The 20,262-nt window shown below is 48.6% G+C and overlaps 1 protein-coding gene across 4 annotated transcripts in view; it reads right to left on the bottom strand.

The window, feature by feature from the left end:
• Window positions 1-18,657, bottom strand: part of CEMIP (cell migration inducing hyaluronidase 1) — a 160,708-nt gene extending 142,051 nt beyond the window's left edge. The window contains exons 1-4 of one of the 4 annotated variants that reach the window (XM_027957132.2): window positions 18,417-18,657; window positions 17,411-17,540; window positions 15,772-15,980; window positions 14,813-15,001 (exon numbers count right to left, since the gene is read on the bottom strand). The gene's annotated coding sequence lies outside the window, so the exon portion shown is untranslated. The remainder of the gene's footprint in view (window positions 1-14,812; window positions 15,002-15,771; window positions 15,981-17,410; window positions 17,541-18,416) is intronic. The other 3 variants (XM_042235148.1, XM_042235149.1, XM_027957133.2) reach the window with 3 other exon arrangements.
• Window positions 18,658-20,262: the final 1,605 nt, after the last annotated feature.

Below are 20,262 nucleotides of genomic sequence, written 5' to 3'. Positions count from 1 at the left end.
TCCCCTCAGCCCCACGGAAGACAGCCCGCTAACACCAAGCACGTGGGTCAGGACAACCTAGACTAGCCAGCCTCCAGCTGTTCTGCCAGCTGAATTGAGATGCAGATGAGCCAGCTGGCTGGCAGGTGCAGTCCAGCCACAGAACGGTGCACCAGGCTGAGCTGTTGTGCTCCATAGACCCCTACACCTGCAGGTCAACAGCTCCACTTTCTAACAGGTTTCTGAGAAGTTAAAAGAATAGGTAAACTCAACGTTTTTGCCCCAACATATCTTCCAAATAGGATCTGAAACAGTAGGAACCTCCATTACCTTGCAAGTCTTTCTAGAACGTGAATTTCTTCTCTAACTCTGATATAAAGGAAGGTTTTTAAAAACATGGTTTGTAAAGACTCCAGAGAGTGTGACTATCGCATGTATTCAATGAAAAAGAAAAGCCTGGAATGAGGAAGAAGTCCTGAAGTAACATGACATTAAAGTCAAGGTTTTACCAGGATCTTACTGAAGAGAAGAACCAGCAGTTTAAAATGAGTTGCCACCCCCAATGTTAAGTAGCACAGCTGTGGGAAGACATGGAAAAACCAGTCACAGTCAATCATTAGTTACTCATCCATTCATTCCATAGAGGCAGCAGGCAATGACTCTATCACATTCTACAATAAACTCAGAGTTTCTATAAATAAACAGGACATGAGCCCCTAGACAGAAGAGAGGACTGGACATCTAGCCTTATAAATCATGGCGTCTGGGAACCCAGAGGATGGGAAGCTTATTTCGGCTACCTCTTCAACATAGGTCAGGAACAAATTTCCTTACACTGTGTATATACAAGCTCCTGTTTCGTGGAAGAGACTGCACTCAGAATGCTGGCATCCCTCTGGACCGGGGCTCCCATAGTCTGGGCATGCCTGGGAGTTCCCATGGGTGGTCTCTCTCAGACCTTGACTCACTGGGACACACAGATGATCACCCTCCCCAGGGAGGAATGATCGAGCCCCTTCAGGGAGCGCTTCCCAGGGAGGCTAGCAGCCCAGTGTGCCGCTGGACCAACCCTCATTTGACTAAATTTTCAGAGTAGAACAGCCAGCAGTGCTAGCCGCATCTCTGCAGAGCTTTCCAGACACAGCCAGGTCTAGTCCGTTGAGATGGAATCTCTGAAGCCCGCCCAGATGGTCAGATCAAATGTCTGGCTGAATTCCTGCCATGCTAGCCTTATCACATCCCTGCTATCTTCTCCACTTGTAACCAGATCTGCTAAGCTTTCACTGGCAGCAGGAGCCAATGGATAAAGCAGAGCTTGTTCAAGAAAACTGTGCTTGGATAATGGGTTGGTTGATTCAGGGGAAAATGAAGCAAGAATCTCTCTTTGTACTATGAACTGAAATAAATTCCACACAGGTCTAGGAGCTTAAAAATCAATCCATGGGACTACCAGTGATGGTCTAAGACTTTATAATTATATACTGACCGAAGAAGATTGAGGGCAGGAGAAGGGGGTGACAGAGGATGAGATGGTTGGATGGCATCACCGACTCAATGGACCTGAGTTTGAACAAACTCCGGGAGATAGCGAAGGACAGGGAAGCCTGGCATGCTGCAGTCCATGGGGTCGCAAAGAATCGGACACAGCTGAGTGACTAAAGAACAGCAAGAGGAAGAAATCTGAAGGAAATGGTCAACAGATTGGACTACATGAAAATATATCATGTATTTTACAAAATAACCGAAAAGGAAGACAGCGAGAGAGATCCGTCTCCTGGTATCTCTCACTCCAAAGCTTCATCTCTCACCCCACTTGGCTTTGTCCATTTACTATCACCTTGTTAAATTGCTGGTAGCTCCTTTCATGAACCCCATGGTCTGACCTCCCAGTATCCAAAGGTCCTATCTCTGATTGACAGATTCTCACTATGTTGTCATGTTCAAATCGAGCAATAATCCTCCAGGAATAAAGGAATCCTCTCACTTTTCTGCCCACTCTGTGCCTTGAATAGATGTAGAATGTTTTGCTATTCTCTTTCATTCACATGACCCCACCACAACTTGAATTGCAAGGTAGGAGCAAGAGTTATTGGGTTTAGTACACTCCATGCCTGGTGTAGAGTGGTGGATTAATAAGTGTTTGCTGAATAACTGGCTAAGCAAATGCAGTATTTCCTGGTTTTATTGATTCACCTGGCACTGGCTCAAAGCTTCAAGTCCCTGGTATCTTTTTTGATAAAAGTCAAACTAATAAATGCATTGCTGACTTATCACCCATGTAAGTGGGACACAGGGCATGCACAAGAAGTCCTATGATAAAGGCATTTCATCCAGAGTACCTATAGCCTGCTCATTCATTTTCCAGCAGTCTCTTCTTGCGTACATCTTGGGTTTCAAGTTCTCAAGCAGAGCATCCACAATGAAAAATGGACCTGCTGAGGGTACACATTACTGACTTTGAATTTTGCTGCAGTCCTATCCATTTACAAAACACTCTGTGGTCTGAGTGTAATCAGTAAAGAGAAGCTAACCCAGATCTCTGTGTTGCAAAAGTGTTGTGGGGGGTGGGGAGGGGGGAAAGCATCTCTTTAAGGAAATGCTTTCTGGTATAAACTGATGCTGAAGCTGAAGTTCCAATACTTTGGCCACCTGATGGGAAGAGCTGACTCACTGGAAAAGACCCCAATGCTGGGAAAGATTGAGGGCAAGAGGAGAAGGGGGTGACAGAGGATGAGATGATTGGATGGTATGATCGACTCAATGGACATAAGTTTGAACAAACTCTGGAAGATAGTGAAGGACAGGGAAGCCTGCATGCTGCAGCCCATGGGGCTGCAAAGAGTCAAACAAGACTTAGTGACTGAACAACATCAAGAGGGTTGAGTTCCTTTAGGGCTGACTGGTTTGATCTCCTTGCTGTCCAAGGGACTCTCAGATATTCAGGGTAACCTCGATGGGCTCAATTCACTGAAACCACTGAATGTCTAATTGCAACTCCAGGGCAGAGAAGAGCTAAGGGCTGGAAGGTCACCTTGGCACCTCTGCAGAGAGCACTCAGGGTACCCATCTCATCCAGTTGAGCTGGCCTATTTGAAATGAACCAGCACCCTTCACAGTGATGACTCTGTCCTCCCTAAAGGTGAGCCATACATGAAAACTCTGTCCCTTTCAACCACATTCCTTCCACCACCTCTGCGGCAAGTCAGTCAAACAAAGAAGTCAGGAATCTGCCCAAGAATTTGTGAAGAATTAGGAAGGTGTTTATAAAAATTCAGCATAGGACTTTACTGGTGGTTCAGTGGTTGGGGGTCTGCCTGCCAGTTCAAGGGATAGGGGCTCTATCCCTGATCCAGGAGGATCCCATGTGCCACCGGGCAACTAAGCCCATGCGCCACAACTACTGAAGTTCTCCTGCCCTAAAGCCCCCACTCCGCAACAAGAGAAGCCACTGCAATGAGAAGCCTGTGCAGCACAGCTAGAAAGTAGCCTGCCCGTTCACCACAACTCGAGAAGAGCCCGAGCAGCAACAAAGACCCAGCGCAGCCATAAATAAATAAATACACTTCACAGTTTTTAAGTATAAAAATAATCAGCACAAAAGTCACAGGATAAAGGCTCGAACACTCTGCTGTCACACTAAGAGTGGATACAGAAAGCACTGGCCTGGAAGGAAAATTCCAAAGACACACGAGTCTCAGAACATTCTCCTCAAAGGCTCAGAGCTCAAGCTGCAGAGGGACTGGGCCTCACATGAGGCCATGCGGTCCCTGAAACACTTCCAGCTTAATGTTCTCCCTCTGGCCCCAGCACCAGTATTTCGTTATAGGCAGTGCAGTTCTTAATGCCTTCACTGGACCCTAGGAAGTACATTCTCAGGTGAGAACTGGTATTCTCAAATGGACTTCCTGCCAAGAACACGAACCTCAGAAGTGAGGGACACCCAAGCTACCTGCCACCAGGAGCAATGGTCTAGTGTCCACCTACTGATTACACCCCTCACCTCATCAAAGCCACATACAAAAATGCCCTGACTCAGCTTTGAAGGACCACCATCACCTGTCCTCACTTTTATGGTCTCATTTCCAGGGAACTCCTAGACCTTCCCCCAAATATCTGATTTCTGGATTCTCTAAACTAAATCCAGGCTAGTCCTTCCCTCCTAACCTTCTCTCCTCCAGCCAGCAAACCAGATACTCCTTCAAGGCCCAATCAAACAATATTATCAAAAATCTACAAACAATAAATGCTGGACAGGGTGTGGAGAAAAGGGAACCCTCCTGTATTGTTGGTGGGAATGTAAATTGGTACAGCCGCTGTGGAGAACAGCATGGAGATTCCTTAAAAAACTGAAGCCAGAACTACTGTATGATCCAGCAACCCCACTGCTGGGCATTTACCCTGAGAGAATCATAATCACAAAAGACGCAGGCACAAAAATGTGCATAGCAGCACTGTTTACAACGGCCAGGACATGAAATCAACCTAAATCTCCAACACCAGAGGAGAGGATAAAGAAAATGAGGTACATACATACAATGGAGTATTACCCAGCCACAAAAAGGAATGAAATTGTGCCATTTGCAGAGATGTGGACAGACCTAGAAACTGTCGTACAGAGTAAAGTCAGAAAGAGAAAAACAAATATCATATATTAATGCATATATGCAGAATCTAGAAAAATGGTATAGACTAACCATTTTTGCAAAGGAGAAATAGAGACACAGACATAGAGAACACGCATACAGACACTAAGAGGGGAAGAGGGGTGGGATGAACTGGGAGATTGGGATTGACATACACACACTACTGTAGATAAAATAGATGCCTAATAACAACCTGCTGTAGAGCACAGGGGTCTTCCCTGGTGGCTCAGAGGTTAAAGCATCTGCCTGCAATGCAGGAGACCTGGGTTCAATCCCTGGTTCAGGAAGATCCCCTGGAGAAGGAAATGGCAACCCACTCCAGTATTCTAGCCTGGAGAAAGCACAGGGAACTCTCCTCTGTGCTCTGTAATAACTTAAACGCAAAGGAAATCCAAAAAAGAGGGGATATATGTAAATGTATAGCTGAGTCACTGTACATTAGTGTATTAGCAGAAACTAACACAACATTGTATACTCAAAAAAAAAAAAAAACACTGCCTCCATGACACCTTGTCTCTTTCCCCAGTAAAGTTATTTCTCATCAATCTGCAGTGCTTCCATACTGTCCACCCATCTTATAGCACAGACTATAGGCACCTGAAGCCCTACCCATCTTCTCAACTGAGAGCTTCTTCATGGCACAGAAATGTCATGAAGTCATTTCTGAATCCTAGGTGTCCCAAAAGAGCTGGTGAATCAGCAACTGTGTTTGGGTTACCTGTTATTCTCAAAACGCTTTACTATGAATTACAGAATTCCCCTAAACATGCTTCCTTAAAATTTAAGAATCAAGCAACTTCAGTCATTATTTGGAGCACGGGCTTTCGGATTCACACAGACCTGGGTCCCTCTGCCAACTCCATCACACCCAGGTGAGTGACCTCCGGTGGATCAGTGGTCAGGATTCAAGCTCTCATTTCTGAGGGCCCAGGGTTCAACCCCTGCTCTGGGAACTAAGATCCCAGTTGCCATGTGCCCTGGTCAAAAAAAGAGGGGAAAGGGTGAGGTGGCGGAATGCAACCCCTAGCTGGGAGGCTCATCCAAAAAAGATAAATAAAACCAAAATGTGACTCTACACCTCTCTGATCTTCAGACTTTGGAAAGGTGACATCCTCAAACAACCCCAGCAGAGCAGAAGCTCAAGCTCACTCTTAATAAGCAAGATTCAATAGAAACATCATTTCTTCTCCATGTTAAAAATAGTTTCTTATTTAAAGTAACTGTATGTGGGGCATGTTTACAGTAAAAATTAACTTCATTAGCACCGGTCCTTCTCAGAAAATCCCAGACATGTTTATCTATTATCATTTGTAACAACGTTGCCCAATGATTTTAAAACTAAAAACAGAGTTCAGCTCTGCCACCAAGTAAGTTCAAGTATATACACAGCCCACAGTTAGGTCATCAAAGGAAACTCTGAGGTTCCTCAACACTGGGAACCAAGTCAGTGCCTCCGAGATGGCTGTACTTTTTATTTTCACAAAATCACTTCACTGAGAAGAAATCCTTGCTATGAAAGCTCTGAAGTCCAGCTCCTATAACTGCTTTCTCTTTTGTTCCCAGGAAATGAATTGAGAAATCTAGTGAATGCAATGCCTTCTTAAGAACTCACAGGCACAGTGACGCATCAGTCCAGCATAATTGGCAAAATATTTACCATGGAACACCACAATTCCTCTCTCCTCAGAAAGGAGTACAAGCAACGGAGAAGGGAAAATACCAGCTTCAGACAACATGGATGTCTAGAGGGGACCCGCACGCCTCTCCTCCACTTTCCCTAAGACTCCTACACCCCCAATTCAAATCAACAGATAGGTTAAGAGCCAGAGGCACATTTAGCATCCCCAAAGCTTGCTCCCCTCTCTCTGACACTGGTCTCTTTCTGTAAAAAATAATAATACCCAGATATGTTTACTGAACAAACCACATTCTCCCTCACTGAATTGATACTGCCTATGCCTTACAATGGAGCTTCCCCGGTGGCTCAGCAATGAGCATTGCTCAGAGAATGGCTCAGAGTGGCTCGGAGAATCTGCCAGCAATGCAAGAGATGCAGGTTCAAATCCTAGATCAGGAAGATCCCCTGGAGGAGGAAGTGGCAACCCACCCCAGTATTCCTGCCTGGAGAATCCCATGGACAGAGAGGCCTAGAGGGCTACAGTCCACAGGGTTGCAAAGAGCTGGACACGACTAGCACAGCACAGCACATGTCATACATGAAATTTTCATACATTCTGCAAAATATCTGCAGGATATTTATCCTCCTATATTGATCTGTTTTCATTCTTACAAGACAACCATATGATCTATTTATATATATTTATATATATGTTTTATTAGAGCATAATTGCTTTACAATGTTGTATTAGTTTCTGCTGTACAACAAAGTGAATCAGCTATCAGTTCAGTTCAGTTCAGTCACTCAGTTGTGTCCAGCTCTTTGCGACCCCATGAATCGCAGCACGCCAGGCCTAGATGTGTACATACATCCCTTCCATCCTGAGCTTTGCACCCACCCCCAGTCCCACCACTCTAGGTCATCCCAGAGAGATCTGCATCAGAAAATATCAGAACAGAACCAGCACTGATGATAAGGACTTTGACTTCCCAACAGGAAAGAGCCCTGAAGGAGGTTAGTCAGAAGAAAGTTGAGCCAAAGATGCAAAATTTAAGATAGGACCAAAAACTCAGTCAATCAATATAACTAATATTGTATCACAACATTTAACAAACCTAAATAAATGCCAGAAATCTGTAGTGAATCAAATGTCAAAATTTTCAAAAAAGACAGAAATAGTATCACTGATTTTTCTTTTTGCCTCCAAGACCTACAGTTGCTCGTGTCTCATAAAATGGGCTTCCCAGGTGGCACTAGTGGTAAAAAAAAAAAAAAAAAAAACACCTCCTGCCAATGCAGGAGATGTAAGAGACACGGGTTTGATCCCTGCGTCTGGAGAATCCCATGGTCAGAGGAGTCTGGCAGGCTACAGTCCATGGGAGTCACAGGGTCGGACATGACTGAACTGACTCAGCGCTTCGTATACATAAAAGGCTATAGAACTGACCAGCCACAAGCCTGGGGATCAGCTGTGAGCACCCGTTGGGTGAAGCTTGGGGATGGCTGTGGGAAGGGAAGAGAAAGGAACCAAGTGGACTCATGGCTTAGCAATGCTGGGCAAAAAAAAAAAAAAACCACCCACCTTTTGCCGAGTAACATGGAAATAGATCTGAAACATATGGATTAAATTCCTCCCAAAATAAACACAATTTTTAAAGGAAAGGAAAAGTACTTAGCCACTATGTTTGAGGTTTTCCTGAACCCAATCCTTTGGAAAATTGACACACGAGTGAATTACTCAGTGGTTATAACACAGCCGGCTTTGAAACAGGCTCGTCATAAACCACCAGTTTGTTTTTCAAACAAAAAAATGTTAACGGTTTGCCTAAATCTGCTCCCTGGCTCAGGCCGTTCGAGGTTCATTCTTGTTGTTCTTTACGGGATGGGGAACTGCTCTGCATGGTCACTGTCTGCCTGAGAAGCTCTGGGTCCTAAGCCCCAAGGATTAGGGGAGTTCAAGGAGACCTAGCTGGGAATCATGGCCCCTATTACACAGCAAGGACAAGAGCCCTGGAAAGAAGGCGGGTCACTGAAGCACTGCACTAAGAGCTAGACAGGCATCCGAGATGTCCTGCAACTTCCTTCACGGTCCGGGGTTGAGACTCTGCAAGTTTCCACGGCAAGGGCACAGGTTCAATCCCTGGTATGGGAAGGTCCACTACCTTGCAGGGAAAAAAAAGAAAGATCATTCTGTACCAGCTCCGAATCCATGGGCATCAATGTCCTCATCACTCACATGCAGGCACCTTTGCCCCCTCTGGGGAGCGGAGGGAAGGAGGCACGCAGTGGGGTGAGAGCCGGGCAGTAGCCAACGCAACCAAGCAGACAGCTCGGGCTCATCACTGGCCATCCATCAGACAGTCCTGTGGGATCTAGGAAGCCAGGGTCATTGGTCACCTGTCCTGACAGATCAGGGCAACCTAAGAGCCAGTGTAAGGCCAGCCCGAGGAGGCAAGAGGAAGCTGAATCTTCACAGTTTAGGAATCAATCCCATAGTTCCTGGTGGGCCAGTTTCCAAAGTAATGGGAGCTGATGTCAAGACCCTTGGACACAAGACCATCTGGATAGAGAGGCTGCTGATCACCAGCTCTTTCTTGACACTCCCTAGTTCAGTGGGTTGTTGGTCTGGCAGCAGACCCAGCCCCAGGCAACAGCACGTGTACATCCTGAAGGGAACCCTCACTGTCCCTTTCCTCCATTGGGGTTTCTCAAGCACCCAGTAGTGCTCTCTAGACTGAGCATGCCTTACATTCGTCACCTTAAATCAGTCACATGATGGTGCTTTTAGAGCTTGCTCTGTGTCCAGGTGGTGCTACTAATACAGAACCCACCTGCCAACACAGGAGACATGAGACAGGGGTTTGATCTCCAAGTCAGGAAGAGCCCCTGGAGAAGGAGTGGCAACCCACTCCAGTATTCTTGCTTGGAAAATCCCATGGACAGAGGAGCCTGGTGGGCTACAGTCCACAGGGTCACAGAGTCGGATATGGCTGAAGTGACTTAGCACGCACACCCACACAGTGCTTACAGGGAGTTCTTCAGATCCCTTTCTAAGGACAAGGACCATCCATCAGTGAGGGGTGGGGCTCCCTTCAGGCATTGTTCCATTTAGAGTATCAATTTTCTCCTTTGAGAGAGCTTTGTAAGACGTACACAGGAGCTCCAGCTTGAACTGGAACCTTCCGCCTCACCCTGGGCCAGTGGAACTTTTCCATTCTTAAGCTTCTGGCTTAACAGTCTCTTTTCAAAACTTACTCTCAAAAACATCCTGCCTTTAAATTTTACATTTGGCTAGTTTACACCGATGAAAAGAGATGAGAGATCCTGGGTAGAATTTGTTGAGTCTTATACCCAGAAATATGCTTTTATTTTTTTCCCTTGCCAACTTTTTTAGAATCTGAAAAGTCTTGGATGGTTAGACAAGGTTGCAAGTAAAAAAGCCCATTTCTGCAAGAAACTCACTGCTCTCTTTGCTTCCCCCGGTGGACAGCTACTGCTGGAGACTTCTGAGCCAGCACCTGCCACACTCCCTTTCTCACGGGGAGCCAGTGTGCCCCACATTTGTCAGAGTGTCACACAGGACACTTCTGGTATCCTTCCACTGACAACTATTGACACAACAACCAGCAAGGCATCCAGAATGTCAAGAAGAGACAGCAAGACCATCACAATAAAACTAAGATAACATTCTTCATAGGGCTGCCAAAAGCAATTAAAAACTCTCCAGGACAGAGATTTCCAAACCATGCTCCACGGAACCCCTACAGTTCTGTGGAATTCTTTAGAGGCCACAAGACAAAACCCAAACCCTCACAGCCACAGCCACATTTTCTCTGGTTTGTAAACTGGGTTTAGTAAGATTTTGTAGAAAAAAAAATTTAAGGTTAAAGTAGTTTTAAAGCACCAGCCTGAGAGACAAAGGCTCCAGAGACCTACAGATGTCCAGAGGGATGTTCTCTCTCTTCAGCTTTAGAGAGTTCATGTACCTGAGGCAGCTACAGGCTTCATGGAACTGAAGGGTTGCAAGAAATGAAATGTTTAGGCCTATCTGTGCTTCTGGATTCTTCTGCATGGCCTCCCCGTTTTCCCCCATGGCATGCTGCAGTCCATGGAGTTGCAAAGAGTCAGACACAACTGAGCGACTAAACCGAACTGACTCTGCTTCTGGATTTTTCTGCAGCCTCCTTTCTGTATAGAATGCCTTCTGAACTCCACTCTCCACATTTGCCTCACCAGAAAATTCCTCTGTGTGTGCTCAGTTGCTCAGCTGTGTCCAACTCTTTTGTGGCCCCATGGACTGTAGCCCACCAGGCTCCTCTATCTGTGGGATTTGCCAGGCAAGAATACTGGAGCAGGTTGCCATTTCCTTCTCCAGGGGATGTTCCCAACCTAGAGACTGAACCTGCGTCTCCTGCACTGGCAGGTGGATTCTTTACCACTGAGCCACCCGAGAAGCCCCAGAAAAGCCCTGTAAACTCCTGCTAATCCTTCTAGATGCACCTCTTCTCATGCCGCTTCTCAGAGGAGCTTCTCAGGGGATGTCCCCTGGCTTTGCCTGCCCCCAAGCAGGCCCTCTGCCCACCGCACCTCCTGACCCATCTGTCCTAGCCCCAGTCACACTGCATGGCAACCACTGATTTGGATGTTTGCTTCCCCATGGCAGGGCTTCCCTGGTGGCTCAGTGGTAAAGAATCTGCCTGCCAATGCAGGAGACATGAGTTTGATCCCTGGTCCAGGAAGATCCCCTGGAGAAGGAAATGGCAACACACTCCAGTATTCTTGTCTGGAGAATCCCATGGACAGAGGAGCCTGGCAGGCTACAGTCTGTGGGGCCACAAAGAGCTGGACACGATTGAGTGACTAAACAACAAGAACCCCTTCATGGGACTGTTAGCTCTGGACGACGGAGATCACTTATTCAACTATGCCTCCTTCATGGCTAACACAGGGTCTCCCCCTAGAAGATGCTCAAATCAGTAGTCAATTTCTTCCCTGCTCCCGGATGCAGCAGTGGCAACTAAATGCAGTTGCACACCTGCATCTTGGGCTGCAGGGGCATCTCCGATGGCCAGTCCATCCCCACAGTAGTGCCATAGGGAGGGCAGCTGAGGAAGATCATTGAGCCTAGATTTCATTTTCAGGTTCCAAAAAAAAAAAAAAAAGAATAGTTGTGATTTCAGAGTCAAATAAAGTTGTTGAAATGTAAACACGCATTCTCAGTGTCTGGAAGAGGACTGAGATGAAATTCCCCAAGTGATCTCTTAATACCACCAAAATTACACTCAAATGCCTCTGCCAGGCAAAGATAAATTGCCATTTTCACAATGGTCTTGCACTTAAAAGTAACTTGGCCCAGGGAGCTTTGGAAAATTTATTATGACCGGGAAAATGGGAAACTCAAAGGGGTTCAAGATATTTAGTCTACTGATAAGACAGCTTAGGAGTGACAACAATTATCTCCAAGAATTTGAAGGGTCGTTAGCAGGTCATTAGAAGGACACTGGCCAGCTGGGCCCCATCGACTTGGACATCAGAAATGGACTCTAACGACACCAAAACGAGCTGAGTTAGGGCTTCCCTGGTGGCTCAGTGGTAATGAATCTGCCTGTCATTGCAGGAGATGCACGTTCGATCCCTGATCCAGGAAGATCCCACAAGCCTGGAGCAGCTAAGCCCATGTGCCGTAACTACTGAGCCTGTGCTCTAGAGCCCATGAGCCACAGCAAGAGAAACCACTGCAGTGAGATGGACATGCACCACAGCTACAGATAAGCCTGAGCAGCAACAAAGACCCAACACAGCCAATGAATAAATAAATATTTTTTTTTTAAAGGATGAAGACCTTAAAACAAAAGTTGCATTAGTGTCACAAAATGTCGGCAATGATGTAGGCCCTGGTGACCCAAAGGAAGCTCTGTGGACCAGCAGCATCACCTGGGAGCTTGTCAGAAATGCAGATGCTGGCCCCACCCACCCAGATCTCTCTGAGGAACTTGCATTTTTACAAGCGCCCCAGTGACTTGCTTGCATGCTTGAGTCTAAAAAACTCTGCCATGGTACCTTCCTTGGTCCCACATGCTGAGCTAAGTTGCTTCAGTCATGCCCAGGTCTTTACAATCCTACGGACTGTAGCCCACTAGGCTCCTCTGTCCATGAGGATTCTCCAGGCAAGAATACTGGAGTGGGTTGCCATTTCCTCCTCCAGGGGATCTTCCCAACATAAGGATTGAACCCAGGTCTCTTAAGTCTCCTGCACTGGCAGGCAGGTTCTTTACCACTAGTGCTACCTGGGAAGCCCCACGGGCTGGGTCTGTCCTCACAGCCATAAAGTCTCAGGGCACCAGCATGAACTCTGATCCCAGAAAAGGCCACATAGTATAGTAGGCTCCTGGAGAAGTCTGCAGCCCCCTGCCACCACCCCCCCGCCCACCCCATGATGAATAGAGACAAGAGAGGCAATAGTCTAGCACAAATACTTTGCATGCCAGAAGGACCCTTTTCTAGATGGGCCTTCCCTGTGATAGAAAATGCCTAATGGCTAAGCTCTTCTATGGACAGCTGAAGGAAAGAAATGCTTAGGGTTTGCAAAAGCTGTTGTCTGGTCAAAGCACTTTAAAGCCAAGTTATATCTATCATGTGGCTGTCCTTGTGAAAGATTCAGATAATGTCTCAGCAATTTCCCCACATGAGGAGCCAGACTGTCCGGAGCTGGAGAGCGGAAACCTGTTCTGAGTGAGTGTCGGTGGGGGAGGTGTCTGCCTGGACTCCACCACACACAAACCAGCGCTCTCTCACCTGCAGGGGGTGGGAAGGGAGACGTGGGCTCAGATGCTTGGAGCCAAACTGAGCCTAGAGAGGGGCCCTGGAAGGTAACAGAGGAGGGGAGAATCACAGCTCCTCTCCCTTGGGGTGGGGAAGTGAGTTTCCTGGCACCAAGGGTACAAAGCAGAAAGCAAATGTATATTTGATGACATTTCTCTGCAGGCAGCCTCTCTTCCAAACAGCCAAGTCTGAATGAAGCCTGGTACCAAAGCAGAGAGAGGAAAGAGGATAGGGAACCTCCCAGAGAGGCTAGGAGAGCCCCTGAAAGTGCAGATGTTAATAAGACTCGCTGTGATATGTACCCTGTGTGCACGTATGTGCTCTGTGGTATCTGAACTTGCGACCCCATGCACTAGCCCAACAGGCTTCTCTGTCCATGCAATTTCCCAGGCAAAAATACTTGAGTGGGAAGTGGGAAAGAGGTTCAAGAGGGAGGGGACATATGCATACCTACGGCTGATCCATGTTGATGTATGGCAAAAAAAACACAATACAATATTGCAAATCAATTATTCTCCAATTAAAAATAAGCAAATTAAGAATAATAAGAATAATAAAGAAAACTGGAGTGTGTTGCCATTTTCTTCTCCAGGTGATCTTCCCCATCCAGGGATTGAACCCCAGTCTCTTGGGTCTCCTGCATTGGCAGGCAGGCTCTCACCGGCTGAGCCACCAGAGAAGCCCAATAGGCACCACAGTTCTGTCCAATTTACCAAAATGTCCATCTGCCAGGCTCTTGGGAAAGGAGACTCTGGGCCCAGCTGATCAGCCGGCAAAACAGTGAAAAAGAACTCAGTCTCTGCCCAGACCCATTACCATCCTAACAGCCTACTAACCTAACCAGACCCAGGAGAGTAAGAATGTAATCACTTCCTATTCCCTGTTGAAAAGAAACTGAGTTGCCTCCATGTAATGAGAAAAAATGCAGCAAAAGGAGACAACTGGTGCAATATCTGGAAGAGATGAACCATTTTGGTGTTTGCCATCATGTGGAAAGAGAGATGTAGGGATTTCTCTGGTGGTCCAGTGGCTAAGACTCCAAGCTTCCAAAGCAGGGAGCCCAGGTTCGATCCCTAGTCAGGGAACTAAATCCCACACGCCGAAACTAAGAGTTCAAATGCTACAACTAAAGATCCTGCATGGTGCAACTAGGACCCAGACTTGTTGTTGTTCAGTGGCTCAGTCATGTCCATTTCTTTGCGACTCCATGGACTACAGCACACCAGGCTTTCCTGTCCTTTACTATCTCCCAGAGTTTGCTCAAACTCATGCCCATTCAATAGGACCCAGTGTAGCCAAATCATTTAATTAAAAAATTTTAAAACGAGAGAGATGTTCCCTAGACTGATCATGGATATGGGATCTTGTGGATTTGACCCATAAACATAACTTTGTTCCTTTTAGGAATCAACATGCTTATATTTATCTTTTGAGTTATAACTACAAATGCAAAAAACGTTTATCCTGTCAAACTGTGCTGCTCCATCAATACCACATGAGGTACTAAAAGGGGTCACTTAAAGCGGCAGGCCTCAAAAGACGCTGAGAGTCACCCCCATCAGCCCGCCAGCCATCCCCACTGAATGCCACACTTGCTATTTGATCGGTCTGTCCCAGCCACTCAGAAGCTGCTGCAGCAGACAGAATGCTACAGGATCCGTGAAGAGCCTCTTTCTGCCTCTCACACCAGTTCCTCCCCTTCTTTGGCCCACTACTCCAAAAGGATTCTGTAGTTAGATAGTTTTCCTACCAGTAAGTCTTGTGTGCTGGAAACTGGAACAGTACAGGAGTCCAGAGAAGAGAATCATGACTTCAAGTTCAGCCAGGGCCCACGTCATCATTCACATCACCAGGTAGACGAAAGATTCCCAGAATCCATGGACTGCATCCATCAGTTCCACTCCTTCCAGATGGAGGGAGCTAAGATGACTTTGATCTACTAAGGAAAAAAAATATATGGAAAATCTAAGAGCAGCAGAATGTAAAACTGGTGGAAACACACACAGACACCCACACGTACACCCATGCTTTTTGCAGGAAAAAAAAAAATCTAACTGTGATATTGGACTCAGTACAACTCCATTATCCAAACTTCTGCATGACGTCACATATTCAACTTGGCTCAGTGGTAAAGAATCCATCTGCCAGTGCAGGAGATGAGGGTTTGATCTCTGAGTCAGGAAGATCCCCTGGAGGAGGGCATGGCAACCCACTCCAGTATTCTTGCCTGAAGAATCCTATGGACAGAGGAGCCTGGAGGGCTATAGTCCACAGGGTTGCAAAGAGTTAGACATGATTGAGCATGCACACACCAGACAGAAGAACCTCAAAGACAGAGCTGGAGGAAATGTTCAGATCTATCTGTGACCACCTAAGTGGCAATGCTCCAGGCAGAGTACGGTAGTGTTTTGGCCCAGGTCTCACAGCCAAGCAAGGTTCAAACACAAGAGCATGTGCCTCCTGACTGGGAGCAACCATTCAGGGTTTTCCTAGACCATGTGCTGCCCTAGTACATCGACCCCACACTTCATCCTGCAGGAATCAAGAAATGGGGCTGCAGAGGGCACTTCCTATCAATACCCAAGGGAACCTCACCTCCAAGAGGACAAGGAGTTCCCTCAGAAGATCCTGAATTCCTCTGAGAGAAGGATCAGGAAGAATAGATCATCTCAACCAGAGGGCTGTGATAACATTTTGAAAATGACTTACTTTCTCCAAGTGGCACAGGTGGGGAAAACAGGCAACTGATTTGTTTCATGCAAACATTCTTCCACTGATCTTTGGTGAACACATTAGGGTTTTGTTGTTGTTGTTGTTGTTGTTGCTTTTGTTTTTTCCAACACTGTAATCAACTTCAGCACTTTCATCATTTCTATCAACAAGTTCTCAAACATGAATATAAAGTGGAGCTGGAGTCCCTATTAAACAATCACTAGGTTAGGAGAGACAGCAGAGGGCTGGTGAATGTAATCCAAAAGCAGTGCACAACCAACTTTAAAATATGCCTCTGGGAACCTCCCTGATGATCCAGGGGTTGAGACTGAGCACCCAAAGCAAAGGGCATGGGTTTGATCCCTGGTTGGGGAGCTAGGATCCTGCATGCTGAGTGGCATGGCAAAAGAAAAAAAGTAAAATATGCTTATAATCACTACCATTTTAAGAGCTTTCTTTGTGTTTAGCATGGATATATGTGCTTTACATTTTACTACTTAATTCTCATTGGCAACTCTGCAAGGTTGGTTGTGTTGTCCCCAGTTTCCATATGGGGAAACAGACAAGAGTTTAAGCGACTTTTGAAAAGTCACACAAGCTGTCTTCAAAAATAAATAAATAAAGATGCTTGAGTGTTTTTACTCTCTATAGGCCTTCTACAAACAGAAGCAGATCTTCTGAATTTCTGGCAATGTTAAGATGAAGGAAGCTACATCTTCTACAGAGCTGAAAAATTACAAAAAGAGCCTCAGCCAATGTCATTTCTTATCAGAGAACGGAGATGTTTAATTTGCCCAGATTAACTCCTACAGGTTCTCCGCAGCCTGTTTTCAGACAACCAACTGCAAAATGCTCTACTGGGCTAAAGAGGAACCAATGGAAGCTTCTTTAAGAGTGTTACGCGCCTGGGAGGAAGCGATTGGGCTCGGAAAACAGCACAGCTGCTTTTGCAAAAGGATCCAAACTCATTCTCTGTAAACGTGATCTATGTGCTTTTTCTCCATTCTGTCCCCGTAACTGTGAAACTAGTATCGCCTTCTGGTACCGTATTCACTAAAGAATTTAATAAAGCGGAACATGATCCTATGTCACACGCCTAAAACAGTTTGGAGTGTGGGGGTCTCTAATTAGGTGTGGCATCATCTCACTGTCTCAGCGTGCGTTGCACAATTACAACACCTCGGAGGGCCCCGTGGTGCTGCAGAGAAGCCCCCACGACACCACACTGAAAGTCGGGTAAGAGCTCAGGTTCTGGGCGATCTCGGAACGGGTCACAAACCACCCAGGCTTCCTTTATCCTCCTGAGTGGCTCACGTCGCCTCGGGACGGGATCCGGAGGGCTCCTGCAGACCATCGGCCCCTCTCCACCTGCCCTGTACCCCTACTCTCCCAGTCTGGAAGGAAAACCGCGCCACTTCCCCGGGAGACCCAGGGCCACCGACAGGGAGTGGAGGAAGCGGCTGGGAGCTGTCCATGGTGGCGCCGCGCCTGGGCACGCAGAGCCGCCGGCTCCCGCCCCCGGGCGCGCCCGGGATCACGCTCCAGACCGCCGGAATGGAGAGACAGACTCGCTCCCAGCCTGCAGCCAGGCACTGGCTCACACATCAAAAGTTCCGTTTTAAAAGGGTTTTCTCACCTGTGGGCAGCCTTGGCTGCACGAAGCAGGACTCAGGACCTCAAACCCGGCTCCTGGCGGCGCGCCTGGGACGGCCGTAGTGTTGGACCCTTGGGGAACCGCGGCGGTCTTGAGAGCGCGGACAGCGAGTCTGCGGCGGAAGACCTCGGCGCACTGAGCTCCTTTCTCAGGAGCACATGCGTCCCGCCGGCTTCACTCCAGAGTGTCTCTGGCCCTGATTCCCAGAGCGGCGAGCTGGAGAGCTGGCCACGGCCCTGGCCTGGGCTCCGCCAGGTCCCTGTCTTTATTCCCAACCTTATTTGACCTTTCTCGGAGCTGACATTCCTCTCCAGGGACTGCTGAACCCTCTTGCAGCGATGCCAGGTTGGGCGTCGTAGTCTAGACATCAGTAGGGGTCCTCCTGTCATCTAACATTCAATTAACCTCCACCGGCCGTGTGCCAGAGCGATGCTGGTTGCCTCTCGCCGTCGGGGAGAGCGCGCGCGGCGAGGCAGCAGGAAGCGCAGGGGAAACAAGAAGGAAGACAGTGCTCAAAGCCGAGCAGCAGGGCGCAGACCTGTCGCCAGGTGCGCGCCCACCAGTGCTCGGTGTGAGCCGACTCCCTGTGAGCTGGACTTCGCGATCTGACCCTCGGAGCAGTCACTCCTCGACGAGACACTTCGGGGAGCAAGTATCTCCCCGGAGACACTCAGAACCGGGGAACTCTACAGAAAACGGGGACCTGCTCCCCGCCGGATGCGCTCCGAGGACACTGGCGCCCCCCCGGCACCTGCTCCTTGCAAAGTCTCACACGACCTCAGAGAAATCCCACAGCGGACGTGTGCCCATCAACAGACACGTGGACAGACAGACGAACAGACAGCACAGCACAGACTGGACAGACAAACAAGCCCATGACGCGGTGCGCTTTCCCTAACCCCGGTGGAGGCGCCGAACCCCCCATCTCCCCTCCCCTCTGAGGCTGGGCAGTCCGCACAGCCCCGGCGCGCCGAGCCGGCCCGCTTACCTCTGGGTCGGTAGCCGAGACACTCTCACGCCTCGCGGGCCAGAAGCGCCGCGGCCAGAGCGGTCGGGTGGCACACTGACGGGCCCGGTTATGTCCCGGGACTCGGGCAAGCCCGAGTGGTAGTTCGTCCGGGAAAGCGGGGTTCAGCCCCGGACCGCGCTCAGCTCCGCCGGCTCCGCGCGCCGCTGGCCCTCGCCAGGCTCAGCCGGGGTGCACCGCGCTGCGCTCGCCCGCGCTCCCCGGCCGCCCGCCAGAGCGGCGGCTTTTATAGAGTGCTGCCTGCTCTTCAGCCGGCCGCGCCAGGCTGGCTCCTCCCCGGGGCCCCTGACGCCCGCGCGCCACCGACCCGCCCCCCGCTGAAGCTCGCCTCCCCCTTGCCCAAGTCGGGCGGGGGCCCCGGGCCCCGGCCGGACCCGGGCGGGCTCTGGCGGCCGCTCTGGGAGACGCAGACCCGAGCCTGCGGAGCCCGGGGGAGCCCGAGCGCGCGGAGCCAGCCGGCGGCGGCGTCAGCAGCCAGGTGAGGGCGCTGGAGCCCAGGACACGGGAGGAGCAGCAGCGGCTGGCCGCGGAGAGCCTCTTCCCCGCGCTCAGAGGGTTTGGGGTCTCGGTGCGTAGGCCTGAATCCCCACTCCAAACCAGCCAGGGAAGAGGCTCTCTCGGAGAAAGCCTAGCGCCTAGCACAGAATCGCGGAGAGATGAGGTTCAGGGTTATTAAGTCTCAGAATCTTTTTTTTCCTAATCCAATCAGGGTGTAATAGGGAAGAACAGACCTGAGTCCGTATTAGATGTGTTTCTTTTGCTTTAACCTTTGTATTCTGTTGCTTTAGCAGTGTTGCCTGTAGCCTGAAATATAAAGGATAGCCCGTTCTCAAGGCTCTGACCTTTGAGGATAACACTTGTTCTTGCATAGAGAGAGAAAACGTTTCAGAAGAGAGAGTAACATTTGTCTTGTTGGAAGTTTATAGGAACACTGTGACCCGATTTCAGCGGACAAAGATTACTGTATCAAGACATTTGCAACCAGCAACCTTGCCCTTTCCCTCACCTTGCCTTTAAAAATGCTTTGCTGAAACTCTTCCCGGAGTTCCAGGTTTTGAGGTACTGCAATAGACTTTTTTTGCACCAAATTCTGACATTTCAGTTTGCTTGGCCTCATTGTGTGTTGGGCACACAAGCTTGCCTTTGGTAAGGAGAGGGTGGCTTTAGAAAGAGATCCTAGTATAAGATTAAGCAGTTGCTCCAAGTGGAAGACCTGTGGGCTTTTCTGTCAAAGGGATCTTGATTTGAAACCAGAGTCAGACACGCTAGGTATGTGACTGCGGATGGGGATCTTATCACTCCCTGGTGGCTCAGACGGTAAAGAATCTGCCTGCAACGTGGGAGACCTGGGTTCCATCCCTGGGTCAGGAAGATCCCTTGGTGAAGGGAACGGCAACCGACTCTAGTTCTCTTGCCAGAAGAATCCCATGGAAAGAGGAGCCTGGTGGGCTACAGCCCATGAGGTTGCAAAGAGTCAGACACAGCTGAGAGAGTAACGCTTTCACTTTCATAGGGATCTTAACCTCCCTGGGCCTCAGTTTCTTCATCAGGAAAACGCGTTGCTTCCTTACCAACTCATAGGATGTGAAGGCACAGTAGTGCAGGTACCTAGGTCACAGCAGGTCTTCAGTAAATTAAACTCCTCCCTGTATGTGGGGGAGAGCTCTCTACCTTTGACTGGACAGACTGAGGCCCTCCAGGGTCAGATCAAAAAGGCACAAGTGGTCTAGATAATTCCTTGCTGGAGGAAACAGTCCTAGTGGAAAGAGCCCACAACAGGGCCCTAGGGCACCTGGCATCTTCTCCC

Source organism: Ovis aries, chromosome 18 (assembly GCF_016772045.2).
Source record: "Ovis aries strain OAR_USU_Benz2616 breed Rambouillet chromosome 18, ARS-UI_Ramb_v3.0, whole genome shotgun sequence".
NCBI classification, from domain to species: Eukaryota; Metazoa; Chordata; class Mammalia; order Artiodactyla; family Bovidae; genus Ovis; species Ovis aries.
Note: the sequence above shows the minus strand (reverse complement) of the source record. Positions and strands in the feature narration are given on the sequence as shown.